Source organism: Vicugna pacos, chromosome 29 (assembly GCF_048564905.1).
Source record: "Vicugna pacos chromosome 29, VicPac4, whole genome shotgun sequence".
Classification (NCBI taxonomy): domain Eukaryota; kingdom Metazoa; phylum Chordata; class Mammalia; order Artiodactyla; family Camelidae; genus Vicugna; species Vicugna pacos.
Window position 1 is genome coordinate 26,048,640 of NC_133015.1, and position 6,866 is coordinate 26,055,505.

The 6,866-nt window shown below is 57.6% G+C and overlaps 1 long non-coding RNA gene across 1 annotated transcript; it reads left to right on the top strand.

The window, feature by feature from the left end:
• Positions 1-834: 834 nt before the first annotated feature.
• Positions 835-1,401, top strand: LOC140690253 (uncharacterized). Its single transcript, XR_012065460.1, has 2 exons — positions 835-1,009; positions 1,101-1,401. It is a non-coding gene; the product is annotated as an uncharacterized lncRNA (long non-coding RNA).
• Positions 1,402-6,866: the final 5,465 nt, after the last annotated feature.

A 6,866-nucleotide genomic window follows, 5' to 3' on the forward strand; every position in this document is an offset into this window, starting at 1 on the left:
TGCCTCCTAATGCGTGTATTTGGCCTGGAAATTTAGGCCAATGCAGTAGAAACCCAAGGTTGCTGGCTGATGTTAATTTCACACTTGACGGTCCGTCTTCTTGGGTCTATAATCTAGACTCACAGCTCCTGCTGTGCCCTCCCCGTCCAGAGACAGCGGTGTGTCTGGCCCGCGGGCGCCGCGAGCCGCGGCTCTGCCCGCGACAGCCTGGTGCCCGCTAGCGAGCTCCACGGGCGTTCATCCATCAGCCGACAGAGTCACCTTCATCGTTCTGACATTCTGTCCAGCACCTCAGTGGTCTCTGGCTGAGAGGGAGCCCTTTCATTTGCTGTGGTTCCAACGCACTTGTGGGAAAAAGTATCAGGCGATTCTGGCTTTTGGATTTCATACTGGAGTCTGAATACGCGGTTTCATTCCAAAAATACCATCAGAAGTCTGAGGAGACGCCAAGCCAGGGAAAAAACGGCTGACACTGAGATTCAGTCCTGAGCGTCCACAAATATTTCTAGAATCTTTTTTTGTTTTTTGTTGTTTTGGGGGGGGGGGTCCCAGGAAGCTTTTCTTCAAAGAAAAGCTGAGTCACGGAAGAGCCAGCTCCGTGTGAGGAATGGATGAGAAGACTCTCCCAGAAGCAGGCCCGAACCCTGCTTCTCCCCCAAGGAGCTCACTGGGGCAGGCTGGACACAGCGCCCGGTTCCCAAACTGTGTTCCAGAAACCAGGCGTCTCTCAGATGTCTCTCCTGGTCAGAGGTCTGCGACGCTACGGCTCAGATCTCCCCAGTTTTCCTTCCTGTGTTGGAAGATTCCAGGAGTTCTGACACCCGAGAACTGGACAGCCCGGGGGCCTCTGGGTCACAGCACTGCCAGACGAGACCCTCCCGGGGGCCCCCAGACACGGTCTCTGGGCAAAGCAACACCTGGCTGATCTGACCACTGTCTGCAGGGAGAGGGGTCCTGGGCAGGAGGGAGGAGGTGGAGAACCCGGGGTCCACGTGACGTCACGGAGGATGTGAGGAGCGCAGGGACCGCGTTTACGTTGGGTCGTTGCCCAGATGAGGTCAGTCAGAGGAAACGCCGGTCTCCTCTCTCTCTGTGACCAGGAATCCAGTGCAGAACGTCTGCCGACATCCTCCTGCGGCCTCCGGATCCCGCGCAGTGACAGAGCGCGTCAACCCAGCGACGGGTGCCCCGCTCCCGGGAAAAAGTATTTCCCAAGGAATCCGAATATCCAGGCACCAGTGGCTTCAACTTCCTTGTAAATACGTGCACTTTAAGGACTTCGGAGAAACGACACACAGAACAAAGTGGAAGGAGAACTCGAGACGTCATCCTACAGCTCAGAGATGGCGCTAAACCTATGGCGTAAAGTAAACAAAACGGTCTTTGTAATCCAGCCTGCCACACAGATTAACTGGGTTTTTTTTCTTTTTCTTCTCACTTTCTCTCCCCCCCCCTTTTTCCTATGGAATGGGTGAAATGCTTTGGGTAAACAGGTAAACCAAAAGATCACTCTGAGCCGTGACCTCAGCTCTCCACTGTCCCCCTGTTTTCCACGTCCTGAAATTTTCCATTCGACTTGGGTGGCTGATTTCACATTTTTTCCTGGACCTCTGCGCCCTGTGGGGTTTGGGACACCACCAAAGACAGGAGTGAGCCGACACCTGCCCACGGTCTCCGGGCTCCTGCCCGGCTGCCGCACAAAACGGCGGGGGCTGGGGTGGGGGGAGGATGCCCGGGGGACGAGCTGGAGGGGGAGGGACGGCCTGGGAAACTTTGACGGGAAGAGGAATTTCACGCCAAGGCGCGTCCTCAGAAGCCACGGAGAGGGCTCACGCTCAGCCTCCTCTCCTCACAGGCAGGCTTCCACTCCTTAGAAGGGAACGGACAGAGAAATTCAAGTCTGTCTGTGTATTTATAAGGAAATAGAAGCATTTTAGAGCTGGAAATAGACCGGTGGGTACCTGGATTGACTTCGAAAATATATTTTACCTTCCACAAAAAGACCTGAGCCGGAGGTAAGGCGCCTGCTAAAATCCTAACTGCAAAAGCAAATAAAAGCACCTCCCTGGGGCAGTTTCCCGTCGCCCTCCCGTCCGCATGCACGTGTAACAGGGAGTCCCAGTGCCCTGGGGCTGCCGCGCCGCCTGGGAGACGCATTTCTACACCTGAACTCGACTCTGAGAAAAGTGCTCAGAAACGAAGGCTGCATGGGTGGCTGCCCCGTCACCATGCAAGAGCACGGCAAGTTGTTCTCTGAAGACTCCTGTTGCTACGGTGTTTCCACAGGACCGTGGCGGCTCTGACGTTCCAACACAGCTCTCTTCTTTTAGGAAATTACTGGCTAAGGAGTGGACCCAGCCAGCTCACCGGCATCTGCATTAACAGGTGGGACGTCTCCCCTGGTGACGCTCCCTTTGAAAGGTGCCCCGAGGACCACGGTTCCACCAAGGAGAGAAAAACTCAGCTTCACAGGTAAGTCTGTCACCATCGTCACCGCGTCCCCTCCTCCCGTCCGCGTTCTAACTCCGAGCGAGCCCTTCCGTGACTCCCCGGGATGTTCCACCGGCATGATGCTCACCAGGCCCCGACGTTCGGAGGTCGTCCTGCGTCTCGTTCACCGCCTTCGGTGAGCTCTGCTCACAGCGCGGAGGGTCAGACCCCGCACAGAGCCACACCTGGCGCCTCAGGAGCCTGTCTGCACGCGGCGTGTCCTACGCGGCGCCACCCGTGACACGGGCTAGGTCCTAGACCCTGCACAGCAGAGGACCGTCGAAGCTCAACAGCCTGACGGCAGAATTCGTCTCTGCGAGTCATTAAGAGGAAGCTGGGTTCTACCTGCATTTTCTACAGAAGCAGACCAGACATCCCTCCTGACACTGTCACCCTTAATTTACACACCGCTGACTTGATGGAAAGATTACCCAACACATACCTAATCTGCACTTTATAATGTGCATTTTTGAATATAAACAGCTGCAGGATGAAGGTCCAGTAACGATTCCCTTTCTACGAAGAGACAAAAAGGTAGTGGACCCGTCCTCATGCCTCTCTTTTCGTCTGATTTCGAACCACGCATCCCAGCGAGCCTCTCCTGAGCGAAAAGCAAGAGCGAGCAGCGGGGCTACAAGGGGGCAGAGCCTCTGCACCTGGGCAGCAACTCTGCTCAGAGGGACGCCAGACAGTGGGTCCGTGTCTGAGGGCGTCCCCTGGCCCTCACCTCAGTCCGGTTTGAATCTGCACCGCTGGGCCTTACGGGAGCCCCTGTCCCCCTCGCCGGCATCGCCACCACGTTAGCACCACGCACGGAGCTTTACGACACAGCAGCCCTTGCGTCTCAGTTTCACTGAGAAATAACTGGCGTGTGTCACCGGATACAGTCAAGGTGCCCAGCATGACCGTGTGATTTACATACAAGTGAAAGGTTTGGCTAGCACCCGTCTTCTCACGTAGTTACCATAGAAAGGAAAGAAGGAAAGAGGGAAAATCCTTTGTCCTTGCGATGGGAACCCTTGGGATTCACTCTGCTAGCAGCTTCCACGTGTAGCGGGCAGCAGCGTTAACCCCGTTCCCCACGCTGCACGTTACACCCCGCGACCCTGCTGACCTTCTCACTGGAAGTTTGCGCCTCCGGCCGCCTCCTTTCCGCTCCCCACCCCAGCCTCTGTAACCACAAATTTGATCTCCTTTTCTGTGAGTTTGGTGCTTTGTTTGGTTTTAAGATTCCGTAGTCAAGCGGGATCATAGGTAACCTGTCTTTCTCCGTCTGACGTCTTTCACTTCGATAAAGTCCTCACGGTCCGTCCACGTTGCTGCAAATGCAAGACTTGCTTCTTCCTTACGGCTGAGCGGCGTTCCTTCTGTGCACACCTCCTCCTCTCTGTCTGTTCATCCACCACCGGACACTGAGGCTGTTTCCACGTCTGGGCTGTTGTAACCAGCGTGCAGGGAGCACAGGGAAGCAGACATCTTCTGAGTGAGAGTTTCCGTTTCTTTTGGACGTGTTCCCGAGGTAGACTTGCTGGACCACACAGAAGTTTCATTTTTAAGTTCTTGAGGAACCTCTGTGCTGTCTTCCACAGCAGCTGCACCAGTTGAGGGTCTCACCGCTGGAACGGCGGTCGCGGGAAGCCGGGCTGAACACGGCGGGGGTGGGGTGTGCAGACACGGAGCCCCTCTCCCCAAGGCTGACGGTCAGCACGTGGAACCGACAGGATTAGCATCCCGTGACGGCCAGGCGTCCGTCCGCCGCGCCCGGGGGCCCTGCTCACAACGGCCACGTTGTTCCCGGCTCTCCTCTGAGCCCTGGGTGAAGGCGCAGCCTGTGGGCGCGGCTGACCTGGTCCCAGCATTCACATCACCTCTCCAACAATCCAAAAAGGGGCTTTTCACAGCCTTCAGGGGCAGACAGCCTTGAAAACGGCGAGGAAAGCAGGGACCATCCAAGCTGGGATGACTGTCCCCAGGAAAGACGGAGTCGGCGAGCTCTCAGGTGGGCACCAAGGGGCACGAGATGTGGGGGCCACCTGTCCATGTGCAGTGGTCACACACAGTACAGAATTAACAGTAACCGTGCTGACCGTCAAGCAAGGTGTTCAGCGCGCTTTGGCAAAACCGCCTGCCTTCTCCTCGTGAAGCCCTAGGAAGGGAGCTGCCGTTATCTCCATTGTTCAGAGGGGAGAGCAGAGCGCAGACGAAACCACTTGCATGCCACCGAGCAGGACCTGGCCCCGCAGGACCCCAGGCTGTCCGCCCACCCCAGGAGGCAGGAGCCCGGAGATGCAGCTCAGAAATGTGTGCCCAGCTCCTCCCACTGCTGCCCGGAGCCCCGAGGAGGACGGTGGCAGCCCAGGACCAGGGTATCCCCCGACCTCCTTCCTCAAACCCAGCCCACGGCCGGGGACCTCCTCCCTGTTTGCATGCTTACTTCGCACAAGCGTGCAGAATATTCTAGCTCTGCAGGTACACACTAAGGGTACCTGTTTCTCTTAAGCCACCAAAAGAAGAGCTCTGCGGCCCAGGACAGGCAGAAGAGAGCAGGGTCTGGGGGCCGTGGGGTCTCTGGTGGGATGTGAAGCCAGGACACGTGCTCTGAGACTCCCAGAGGCCGGTGGGGACGCTGTTCTCTCTGCTGTGCCCGCAAACCCGTCCTCCTGCCCCGCCGGCCCGGATTGCTGCAGACACCGCAAGACTGAAGCCAGCTGCCCACCAGGCCAGGCGGGGCAGCATCCCCAGGGCTACTGGAAGGATCTCTCTGGTGACAGCACCCTCACAGCCCTGCCCAGGTGCCACCGCACTCCCCTCAGCTCGTCACCCCTGCCCAGGTGCCACCGCACTCCCCTCAGCTCGTCACCCCTGCCCAGGTGCCACCGCACTCCTCTGAAGCTCGTCAGCCGCCGACCGCTCAGAGGAGAGTGCGGGACGGCTTCCCTGCAACACAGGTTCCACGCTCACCTCCTCCGCGCCGTCCCGACCGCACAGACCATGGGCGCTGACCCGCGAGCCTGGCCCACCACCTGCCCCTGGCCTTCCTCCACCGCCGCAGTCCCCCACCACGCAGCTGGGGCATCATCGCCTGGAATCCCTCTGGACTGCCCCCCGGGCCCAGAACAGGTCCACTCGGCTGTGTGCTGCCCATCAGGTTCAGGGCGGAGATGAAGTGGAATCACCCGTGATTGGGAGCTGTCAGCCGGAGAGCCCAGTGTTTCAGACTGTGCTTGACTGATCCCTGGGGGCTGAGTTCTAGAATGCACCAACGTAGCTCACTTTTGACTATAGCCCCAAAATAGGAAGAAACTAGAAAGAGAAGTTACAAATGGAAATCATAAAGCTGAAAGTACCACGGGGAGAGTGAAGCCAGGCCGAGTGGGCTCAGGAGCAGCGTGGAGCCGTCGGCGGGAGGACCGCTGGACTCGGACCAGTGGGCAGCACTGCTCTGCCTGCGCGGAGGAGGGAGAGCCGGCAGGATGGGGTGGAGAGCGTCTCGGGGCCAACGGTCACCAGGGCCCCCAAGGAGAGAAGGGGCAGGGGCTGGGGAGTCTCAAGGAAGTAACCGAGCAAGCGTCCCAGAGGCGGGAAGTGAAAGCCATCAGCCTTGGTTTTCAGAAAGCTAAGAGAACCTGAAACGAGGAGCCGTGGAAAGCCAGCCAGGACGCATCACGTGAACCTGCAGAAAAGCAAAAGTGAAAGCAAAGGGAGAAGTGCTAGAAGCCACCAGAGAGAAACGCCGATTTGCCTGAAAACGGATCTCTTAACTGAAGGCATTGTGGCCGAGAGAGGGGGCGCCGGAAACTGGCAAAACGTCCCCCAGGAACGAGGCGGGGCTGGGACGAAAACTCAGAGCAAGTGTTGCCGGCCAGCCAGCCCCTCCAGGAGGGACCCTGAATGCTCCTCAGGCAGAAAGGAAATGACATGAAGGAAGGCTCAGAACTTCAGAAGCAAGACAGGAACCTTAGGATGGGTGAGATCGGGGTGGACCGAGCAGACACTTCCTCTTGGGATTTACCTGAGTCACACTTAACGGTCGCGGCGGGCCTTATAAAACCGCCTGGTGTGCTGAAGTGACACCTCAGAGAACCACGCTGAGTGAGGCGCACGTCTCTTCCGTCCAGCACAGGAACTGGGTTCAGTGTCTCGTAGCAACTACAGTGGAAAAGAGCATGAACAGGAATATCTGGGTGTGTGTGTGGCTGAAACATGACGCTGGGCACCAGAGAGCAACACAACACTGAACTGACTGTGCTTAAATGTCAAAAAGATCTTTAAAAAGAGAATAAGCAAATTACAAATATTGAAAAAAGAAAACGTGAGTGCGTCAAGGGAGGGCGGGGATGCCCGGCTCCCACCCCTCGCGGGAATCCGTGCGACGC